This window comes from Ictidomys tridecemlineatus, chromosome 15 (assembly GCF_052094955.1).
Source record: "Ictidomys tridecemlineatus isolate mIctTri1 chromosome 15, mIctTri1.hap1, whole genome shotgun sequence".
Taxonomy (NCBI): Eukaryota; Metazoa; Chordata; class Mammalia; order Rodentia; family Sciuridae; genus Ictidomys; species Ictidomys tridecemlineatus.
In genome coordinates, this window is record NC_135491.1 from 16,355,085 (window position 1) to 16,366,670 (window position 11,586).

Here is an 11,586-nt window from a genome sequence, read left to right on the forward strand (position 1 = left end):
AAATGTAATATTGTTTATTTAACTTCAAAAACATTTCAGCATTCTAAACATACAAAAAAATAACATAACATTGCAAATTGCATTTAAGTACAGAAGGTTCTTGAACTTTCATTGATGTAGTGGCTCTTTGCTGACAATGAAGAGTTCTACAGTTTGAAAACAAAGTTTAAAATCTACTGTACTTAACTAAAAAAATTTAAATACTTCTCATGCCAGCTGAGCCCCCCCCCCCTTTTCTACAACTAACAAAGGCAGCAGAATGCTATATCACTACATACAAAAATAGAACAACGTGAAGCTAAATGGATGCCCACCACAGTGTCAACAGGTCCAGCCTCACAGTGCACATCCTGAGCTACGGCCCCTCCAAAAGGCATCTTCCCGCATAGCCTCAATGCTAGGCAAGGAGCATTAAGAGTTTGTCTTGGTTGTTTTGTTCTTTTTACAGACTATAGATATGTACAGTTGATAACTGAGGACTTCTAGCCAATAACCATATAGTTAACACAACCTTACAAATTTTTTTAAAAGTGCCAGAAACATCTTCAAATGCCTTGTCACGCCAACAGCAAAATGCATAGAGTGAGGAGAACCTGAGAGTGCCTTTTCATTTTAAAAATGTTTGGAAATATGTACAACTTTGATACAGTTTTAGGGTGCTCTGGACCCCAGAGCCACTTCATGTAAACCACTGACAATTTCTAGAGCACTTTGAGAGACTACTATCATGATCAAATTCTGTAATTAAACCTAATGAGAGTAACAGACACATCTCACATAAGATGTGTCAATCACGGTGCTCCCCTACTCTAAGGTATTCACAAGGAGATGGATAAACAGTTTTTTATTCATCCTCCTTCTCCTCCTCTTACACTTTTTTCCAGGCAACTTTAGCAGGACCCTTTGAGCCATCAAACTTTCCTTTAGACTTATAGTCAGCAACATCCATCTTGTATTTCTCCTTCAGCTTTGCGGCCTTAGTGATGTATGGCTGCTTTTCGCTGTTATTCCACATCTCACCCAGCTTTTTTGACACATCTCCAATGGAAATACCAGGATTTGTGGACTTGATCTTGGGGCGGAATTCTGAACAGAACAGGAAGAATCCAGACGGTGGTCTTTTGGAGGCTTTAGAGTCCTTTTTCTTCTTGCCTCCCTTAGCTGGTTCATGATCCTTCATTTCCCGATTATAGCATACTTTATCCACCTTTGCCATTTCATAAAATTTTGATTTCTCTTTCCCAGACATTGTTTTCCACCTCTCAGAGTACTACTTGGAAAATTCTACAACATTGACAGGAACTTCTGGATTTTCCTTCTTCTTCTTCCTCCTCTTCCTCTTCTTCCTCTTCCTCTTCTTCCTCTTCCTCTTCTTCCTCCTCTTCCTTTTCCTCTTCCTCTTCTTCCTCTTCTTCCTCCTCTTCCTTTTCCTCTTCCTCTTCTTCCTCTTCCTCTTCTTCCTCTTCCTCCTCCTCTTCCTCTTCTTCCTCTTCCTCTTCTTCCTCCTCTTCCTTTTCCTCTTCCTCTTCTTCCTCTTCCTCTTCCTCTTCTTCCTCTTCCTCTTCTTCCTCTTCCTCCTCCTCTTCCTCTTCTTCCTCTTCCTCTTCTTCCTCCTCTTCCTTTTCCTCTTCCTCCTCTTCCTCTTCTTCCTCTTCTTCCTCCTCTTCCTCTTCTTCCTCTTCCTCCTCTTCCTTTTCCTCTTCCTCTTCTTCCTCTTCCTCTTCTTCCTCTTCCTCCTCCTCTTCCTCTTCCTCCTCCTCTTCCTCCTCCTCTTCCTCTTCCTCTTCTTCCTCCTTCTCCTCCTCTTCTTCCTCCTCCTCTTCTTCCTCTTCCTCTTCTTCCTCTTCCTCCTCCTCTTCCTCTTCTTCCTCCTCTTCCTCCTCTTCCTCCTCCTCTTCCTCCTCTTCCTCCTCCTCTTCTTCCTCTTCCTCTTCCTCTTCTTCCTCTTCCTCCTCTTCCTCTTCTTCCTCTTCCTCCTCCTCTTCCTCTTCTTCCTCCTCTTCCTCTTCTTCCTCCTCCTCCTCTTCCTCCTCTTCCTCCTCCTCTTCTTCCTCTTCCTCTTCCTCCTCTTCCTCTTCCTCCTCTTCCTCTTCTTCCTCTTCCTCTTCTTCCTCTTCCTCTTCCTCCTCCGCTTCCTCCTCCTCCTCTTCCTCTTCCTCTTCTTCTTCTTCCCAGCACCTCGCACAGGCTAGGCCAGCGCTCTACCACTGAGCCACAACCCCAGCCCCCATGGGTTTTTCTTCTTATGTTCTTCTCTGAAAGTCTGCACAAAGAAAGCATAAGCAGACATCTTGCCCTTTGGTTTCTTTCTTTTTTAAAAAAAAAACTTTAGTATTTATTTTTTGGTTATAGGCGGACACAACATCTTTGTACGTGGTCCTGAGGATCGAACCCGGGCCGCACGCATGCCAGGCGAGCGCGCTACCGCTTGAGCCACATCCCCAGCCCCCCTTTGGTTTCTTGGGGTCACCTTTAGCCATCTTGACTAGTCTGGGCAGCACAGGGTACAAAGGGTGGCTCAGCGCTCCCCAGTCTCATGCTAGCTGTCTCCATGAGAGCCACCTGACATTTCCTATATTTTTAAACTTGGTGGCAGATAGTGATTCATTTAGGAGTTTGTTCCCTGTCCTTCCTATACCCAGTTTGCTGTGGGCACTGTTCTTAAGCTAAGGAACATTCCTCCTGGTATATCATAGTTTGTGTTTCAGATTCCATTTTTTTTAATTGTCCTAAATCATATTTTATGGCCGGGCACAGTGGTACATGCCTGTAATCTGGGCAACTCCACAGACTGAAGCAGGAGGATCACAAGTTCAAAGCCAGCCCCAGCAGCTTAGCAAAACCCTATATCAAAATAAAACATAAAAAAGACTAGGGATATGGCTCAGTGGTTAAACACCCTGGATTCAATCCCTGGTATCAAAAAATTAAAAAATTAATTTATGGAATTTCCCTTGTACATATATGTTTCAGCATACGTACAGTTATTTCCATAGTCTCATTTCTGAAAATGGATTCTCTAGCTCAAATATTAGAAATCTAGGAAGGTCAAAGCCCTGTGTCAGGAGATTTTAGAGGCATTCAAAAGCAAAGTAGACACATTTGCTTTCTGAAATTATTATGGCCCAGTAAGAAAATGGAATGTTAAATACCCTGGAAATTTACTCCGAATCCATGAGAGTAAAAGTTTATTTTGCTTCAACTACTATTCAAAGACCTGTCGGGAGCTGCTCTGGATGCAGATGACCTTCAATTCCTGACGCTGGGGATTCTGACCAATTACTAGTGACTTGGACATTGTCCCAGCTCCGATACGCGTGCCCACTGGGGTTGAGCTACACTCACCTATTCCTTTGTATTCCTACCCCTTGCCTCATTTGAATGGCTTCTCCAATAAAAGGGTTCAGCATGTGCTCTCTCTTTTTTTTCATGGACCCCTAAGGTCAGAGGAGCCATCACAAGACCCAATAGGACAGTACCCCACTCCCAAAAGGTAGTGTTTCTGAGCCAGACATTCACCTGAATCCCTTAGTTGGGAGAGCCCTGCACCCTAGGACCCCATAAAAAAAAAGTCCAAAATAGGTTGGGGTTGTGGCTCGGTGGCAGAGAGCTTGCCTAGCATGGTGAGGCACTGGGTGCAATTCTCAGCACCACTTATAATTAAATGAATAAAATAATGTCCATCAACATCTAAAAAAAAAGTTTTTAAAAAAGTCCAAAAGTCAAGGATTATTTTTGCTCATTGTTCTCTAGAAATTCAGTGGGTTTAACTGGATCAAGATGGGGGAAGCAAAGTACTATAGGAAACAAGAATATCCTCACTCCTGGGGTGCTTTTTGTCTATGGGTGGTAGAAGCAAAGCTATTATCTTTCTAATTTTATCACTACATTTCCTCTTTACACTGCTCTATTTCATGAAGAAAAGCTTAATGCTTTCTTTTTTTTTTTTAAAGAGAGTGAGAGACAGTGAGAGAGAGGGAGAGAGAGAATTTTAATATTTATTTTTTAGTATTTGGCGGACACAACATCTTTGTATGTGGTGCTGAGGATCGAACCCGGGCCGCATGCATGCCAGGCGAGTGTGCTACCGCTTGAGCCACATCCCCAGTCCCTTAATGCTTTCTTAATTCTAGTGGTGGAATACAATTTTCTTCTCTCTATGTAACTGATTCTTCTATTATATCTTTATTTTTTCTACCATTCCTTTTTTTAAAATATTATTTATTTTTAGTTTTTCGGTAGACACAACATCTTTGTTTGTATGTGGTGCTGAGGATCGAACCTGGGACGCACGCATGCCAGGCGATGCGCTACCGCTTGAGCCACATCCCCAGCCCCTTTTCTACCATTCCTATTTTTAAAAAACATTTTTTAGTTGCAGCCCGGAATGGTGGAGCACTTGCATGTAATCCCAGTGGCTTGGGAGGCTAAGGTTGGAGGATCACAAGTTCAAAGTGAGCCTCAAAAAAAGCAAGGTGCTAAGCAACTCAGTGAGACCCTGTCTCTAAAATATAATACATAATAGGGCTGGGGATGTGGCTCACTGGTATAATGCCCCTGAGTTCAGTCCTTGCTACCAAAAAAAATTAGTTGTAGATGGACAAATTATCTTTATTTTATTTATTTATTTTTATGTGCTGCTGAGGATTGAACCCAGGCCTTACATGTGCTAGGCAAGTGCTCTACCACTGAGCTACAACCTCTGCCATTCCTATTTTATGTAGAAGGTGGGATACTATATACATTCTTTTGGACCTTCCTTTCTTTTCACATTAGTAATACATTCTGGAGTTCTTTGCACATAAGTAGATAGAATATCTCCTTCTAATAAAAAATAAGTGAATAATATTCCATTGTAGAGATATGTCATAGTTTATTTAAATGATCCCTTATTAGTGGATACGTGGGTTTATTTTGAAGATTTCCCCAATTCTTTAAAACCATTCCATAGCTGTTACTATGGTGATTCTTTATTCTCTTCCAGGTAGCCTCTCATCCTTTAGAAGACTAAACATGGCTTCTTCATGTGATAACAGTGGCAGGAGGATCACAAGTTCAAGGTCAGCCCCAACAACCTATTGAGATCCTAAGCATTATAGCAAGACCCTGTCTCAAAACAAAAAATAAAAAGGGTTGGGGATTTAGCTCAGTGGTAAAATACCTCTCGGTTCAATTCCTAGTAACAAAAAAAGGGAGGGTGCTAAAAGGCTTAATTCATTGGAACCATTAGCATATCAATGCATTATTACACTGTGAATTTGAGTGTTACTGTTAATTTTCACAACATTATTTGGGCAAAATTGTATTCACTTCTCTGGGATATTTACTAAGAGTGGATTACTATATCATGACCACATGTCAAGTTTCACTAGATACTGTCTAACAGTTTCCAAGAATAGTTCTACCAAGTAAAATTCCTATTAGTAGTGTATAAGGATTCTGGTACCCTTTATGGTTGCTAACATCTGATATTATCCCTTTTGGCATATGTGATGGTTGTGTGGTATTATTACAAGTTGGGTTTAAAAAAATATTTATTTATTAGTTTTAGGTGGACACAATCTTTATTTTATATTTACGTGGTACTGAGGATCAAACCCTAGGCGAGTGCTCTACCACTGAGCCACAACCCCAGCCCTACAAGTTGGTTTTAATTTGCATTCCCTTGATTAGCTTTACATAGTTTTATCATTGAGTACTTTTAAATTTTTGCTCATTTGCTTAGTGGGTAACTTTTTAAAATATATTTTAATATATATATATATATATATATATATATATATATATATTTAGTTGTATGTTGCCACAATACCTTTATTTTATTTTTATATGGTGCTGAAGACTGAACCCAGTGCCTCACATGCCAGGCGAGCACTCTACTTCCGAGCCACAACCCCAGCCCCTAAATATATTTTTAATTTGTTCTAATTAGCTATATGACAATGGAATGCATTTTGACACATAATATATAAATGGAGTATGACTTCTCATTTGTCTGGTTGTACATGATTTATTTACACAGGTCATGAAATCATATATGTACATAGGGTAATAATGTCTGATTCATTCTACTATCATTCCTACCCCCATATCTCCTCCCCTGCCCTTCACTTCTGTCTAGTCCAAAATACCTCTATTCTCCCTGCCCCCATTGTGAATTAGCCTGCACATATCAGAGAAAACATAAGGCCTTTGATTCTTTGGGATTGGCTTATTTTTCCAGTTCCATCCATTTACTAGAAAATGCCATAATTTCATTCTTCTTTACGGCTGAGTAGTATTCCATTGTGTATATGTACCACAGTGTTGATCCATTCATCTATTGAAGGGCACCTAAGTTGTTTCCATAGTTTAAGCTATTGTGAATTGAGCTGCTATAAACATTGATGTGGTTGCGTTACTGTAGTATGGTAGTATGATGCTTTTAGTCCTTTGGGTATAAACCTAGGAGTGGGATGACTAGGTCAAATGGTGATTCCATTCCAAGTTTTCTTAGAAATCTCCATACGGCTTTCCAGAGTGGTTGCACCAATTTGGAGTCCCACCAGCAATGTATGAGTATCTTGTGGGTAACTTTTCTTATTGATTTGTATGAATTATTTAAAGATTCTGGGTGAGAATCCTCTGAGATATATGTTCTGGGAATATATTCTCTCTCTTTAAAAATTGCTTTTTCAGTCTTTTAATGGTGTCTTTTTTGGTACTGAGGATCAAATCCAGGGTCTCTCTCATGGTAGGCCAGTGCTCTACCACTGAGCTATATCCCCAAGCTGTCTTTTGCATGTGCATGCAAAAAACTGAGGATTGAACCCAGGGGCACTTTACCACCGAGACACATTCCCAGATCTTTTTGTAAAGTGTTCAGATGGTCTTGTTAGGTTGTTGAGGGTTTTGTTAAGTTGGTAAGGCTGGTCTAGAAGTTGCACTTCTTCCTTAGCCTCCCATGTCACTGGGTTTACAGATGTGCACCCCAGTGTCTTAATGGTATCTTTTGATGATGAGAATATCTTAGTTTTATTATGGCCCAATTCACTAACCTTCCCTATATTTACTGATTTTATTTCCTATTTAATAAATCTTTTTTGCATTTTCCATATTACAAAGATTGCCTAACTTACCTCTTAAAATTATATCTGCAATCTATCTGAAATTAAATTTTTCTAAATTGTGTGAGGTAGGGGTCAATATATAATTTTTTTTATTTGGATATCCAATTGACTTTGGCACCATTGAAAAGTTCACCATTTCTTTACCACAAAGTTGTCTGTGTCATAAATCCAGTAACCATACTAATTAAGCAGAATTCTAAGAAGAATTCTATGATCTGCATCTAGTTATATTACATAGCAAAAGGGATTTTGCAGGTGTACACAAGGCTACCAATGAATTGACCTATGATAAGAAGATTATCTGAGTAAGGCTAACCTAATTACATGAACTTTTTAGAAGTAAAAATCATCCCTGGCTGGGCTGGGGCTATAGCTCAGTGGCAGAGTGCTTGTCTAGCATGTGTGAGGCACTGGGTTCAATCCTCAGCATCACGTAAAATAAATAAATGAAATAAAGGCATGCTGTCCATCTACAACTATTTAAAAAAATCATCCCTGGCTAATGGCAAAAGAGAATTCAGAGACATGAATCATAGGGAGACTTGACACAGCGTTGCTGCCTTGAAGATGAAAGGGTCTCAGGGAAAAGGACCTAAAAATGGCCTGTAGGAGCTGAGAGCAGCTAAAGGTGGACAAGAGACCTAGTTCTAAAACCAAAAGAAAAGAAAATGTATTCTGCTGAGGGGAGCGGGGCTGGAGATGTGGCTCAGTAGTACAATGCTTGCCTAGCATATGCAAGGGCCTAAATTCAATCCCCAGCACAAAAAAAAAAAAAAAAATTCCTGCTGACTACCTCAGTGAGTGTGAAAGTACAGTCATCGTCCCAGGGGAGGCGTCCAGAGAGCCTCCAGATAAAAGCCTAGCCTGGCAGAAAGCTTGGTTTTAAGCTTTGTGAGACTAGAAGGAGAGAGACCAAACTCTGATCTATAGAACTCAAACTTTTGGTTATTTGTTACACAGCAATAGAAAACAAATACACCATAGAAGTGTCATCTGTTTCTGGATTCTCTATTGTTTCATTGGCTGGTTTGTACACATTATAACAAATAGGTCATCTTATTTACTATGTTAGGTTCTCCAACTTTGTCATTATTCTTCAGTTGCCTTCACTATTCTTAGTCCTTTGCTTTTCCATATGAATTCCAGAATCAGCTTCTCAATTTCTATAGGCATATACATATTTTCATTTTTTTCTTATACTGGAGAATGAAACCAGGGCCCTCTGCCACTGAGCCATTTTAATTTTTTTATTTTGAGACACGGTCTCACTACATTGCTGAGGCTGGCCTCCAACTTGCAATCTTCCCGCTTCAGCCTACTGAGTTGAGATTCTGAGATTATGGACATGCACCACTGCATCCAGTTATGTATTCATATTTTTAAATCACTGAAAATCTTATTGATTCTTACAAATAATTTGATACTATTTGACCTCTTTACATTATTGGATCTTCTAATTCATGAACAGAGTATATCCCTCCATTTTTATTATTAATTTTTATCAATATTACTTTGTGATATTTCAATATAAATGTCTTGCACATTTTTAGTTAGATGATAAGTATTTGACATTTCAAAAGAAGTTTTTGGAAGAGTAATGTTAGTAATGTTTTTGTTAGGTTATTAAAAAAAATGTAGTTGTAAATAGACGGCATGCCTTTATTTTATTTATTTACTTTTATGTAGTGCTGAGGATCAAACCCAGTGCCTCACATGTGCTAGGCAAGCGCTCTGCCACTGAGCTACAGCCCCAGCCCTTGTTAGGTTATAAAGTTCCCTTCTATGAATGTTGAAAGTTTGTTTTAATGAAGAAAAAATGTTGAGTTTTGTAAAATGCCTTTTCATACATAAAAATGGTTATTTTTCTATTAATGAAATGTGTTGGATTGATCGGTTTTCCAAATGTTAACTCTAACACTTTACTACTATTCAAGTCAGGGGCAGAGCCCACTGAGGCTGAGTTCCATCCAACTGAATAGAGGCTATTCCTTGAGCTTTGGGGCAAGAACAGGATCTTCCTGCAGCTTAGTTCTGCAGGTGATGAGTAGACTGGTAAGTGGCCTGTGGGTCTCCTGGACATCCATCTCTAGGACTCTGGGTGACTCTATGAGTGAGACAATGGGGTCACAATATATAATGACCTATCACACTGGTCATTATATATTACCCTTTTTATATATCACTGCTTTTATTTTGTTAACACTCCATTAAATATTTTTGCATCCATGCTCATGAAACAGATTGATCCATGATTTTATCTTCCTGTATTGTCCTTTTCAGGTTTTTAACCAAGATTATGCTGGTTTCATAAAATGGGTTAATAAGTACTTTCTGTATTTCTATCTTTGAAAAAATGTGTACAATATTAATTTTATTGTTTTTCTGTCTATGTTGTGTTACTGAGGATTGAACCCAAGGGTTAGGAGTAGCATTCCACCAGTGGGATTCACCCCCAATTCTTTTTGTTTTGAATTTTGAGACAGAATATAAGTTGTTCAGGCTGGCTCCAAACTTGTGATCCTGCTGCCACAGCCTCCTGAGTACCTGGGCTACAGGCGTGTGCCACCACACCTGGCTGGTTTTATTGCTTTCTTGCAATACTTTATGGTAAAAGCCCACTGGTTATTAGTATTTCTTTGTCGGGGCTTTTTTCTCCTTTTATTTTATTATTGCAGTACTCAGGGTAAACCTAGTGCTTTGTACACGTGCATGCTAGGCAAGCACTCTATACTCCCAGCTCTGTTTTTTCTTTTCTTCTTCTTTTTTTTTTTTTAATAAGGGGGAAATCACAGATTCCTCCCAGAACCTCAATCTTTATTTATTTATTTTTTAGTTATAGATGGACACAGTATCTTTATTTTGTTTTTATGTGGTGCTGAAGAGTAAACCCAGTGCCTCACATGTACAAGGCAAGTGCTCTACCACTGAGCTCTAACCCCAGCCCATTTTTTTTTCTTTTTTAAATAATAGATTAACTTATCAGATTAAAAAAATGTTTTGGGTACTGGGAATTCAACCTAGGGTGCTTTGCCACTGGGCTACATCTTCCGCTTTTTTATTTTATATTTTGAGACTAAGATATTTTATACTTTGAGACTTTTTTAAGTTGTAGATGGGCATAATACTTTTATTTTATTTATTTTTATGTGGTGCTGAGGACTGAACACATGTCAGGCAAGCATTCTACCACTGACTTACAACCCCAGCTCTCATGAGACTCCTTTTTAATATTTTGGCACTAAGTTGCTTAGGGCCTCACTAAGTTGCTGAGGCTAGTCTGGAACCTGTGATCCTGCTGCCTCCACTTCCAGAATTGCTGAGATTACAGTTGTGTACCATGGTATCCAGTCCCTTTTTTGGATTTTATTGATTTTAGTAACTTGTATTTTCTCAAGAATTTATACATTTTATCCAATTTTTTAGTTATTGTTGTAAAGCTAGTAATTTCCTCTAATTATTTTAATATCTACAGGATGTAGACCGGTGTCATTTTTTTTCATTCCTGATATAGCTAGTATTTTTATTGACTTTTATTAATCTTTTTCAAAGATTTTATACTGTACATCTTTCAAATACCCAATAACTGTTTTAGTTATATTATATTACACAGAATAGAAGAATGTTAATAATTCTATTTACTTCTCTTCTTTTGGCCTTAATGCTATTATTTTAACAAAAATTGTTTCTATATATATTTTATAAACTCAAAATTACATTGTTTTTATTTTTGTTTAAACGTAATTTATCTCTTGGAGAGACTTAACAATGTCTTACTTTTTTACCACATAGTTGCCATTTCTAGTGCTTTTTATTTTTTTGTGTACACCCATATTTCCATGTACTATCCAATTACACATCTATTAAGTCTCTTGAAGTTACCCTTCAGCTCATTAATATTCTATTCAATATTTTTTTGGGGGGTAATCAAGGATTAAATTCAGGGGCACTCAACTACTGAGCCACATCCCCAGCCCTATTTTGTATATTATTTAGAGACAGAGTCTCACTGAGTTGCTTAGTACCTTGCTCTTGCTGAGGCTTTGAACTCCCAATCCTCCTGTCTCAGCCTCCCCAGAGGCTGGGATTACAGACATGTGCCAACAGCCCAGCCTATTCACTATTGTTTGAAAGTTTCTCTGTGTCTCTCCCAACAACTCAAATGGCATATGGCACACAGTAGGTGGTTTGTAATCTTATACCACAGAGTAGAATTCCAAGGTCTGTTACAAACATTCCTATTCCATTTCCACAAATCAGTCCCTATCACAGCACATTCCCATAGTTTACATTTAAAATGTCACATACATTCTTGCTCCACCCATGTCAACCCCTCTCAGCTGAAAGCAGCCACAGTAGTAAGGAGGTCCTAAAATTACATGGGGGAATGGAGCCAGAATTAGGCAGATAGGCAAGGGTCAAATCCAGAGAATGGAGGGATTGAAATGTTAATTCCTTCAGAGCCCTTCTTCTACCCCTA

At 38.8% G+C, this 11,586-nt stretch overlaps 1 long non-coding RNA gene and 1 pseudogene across 1 annotated transcript; one reads left to right on the forward strand and one right to left on the reverse strand.

Annotated features, from left to right (window-relative positions):
• Positions 1-1,249, reverse strand: LOC144371024 (high mobility group protein B3 pseudogene; annotated as a pseudogene).
• A 3,227-nt stretch (positions 1,250-4,476) lies between these two features.
• On the forward strand, positions 4,477-5,990 carry LOC144371038 (uncharacterized). Its single transcript, XR_013431201.1, has 2 exons — positions 4,477-5,060; positions 5,842-5,990. It is a non-coding gene; the product is annotated as an uncharacterized LOC144371038 (long non-coding RNA).
• The last annotated feature ends 5,596 nt before the right edge of the window (positions 5,991-11,586 follow it).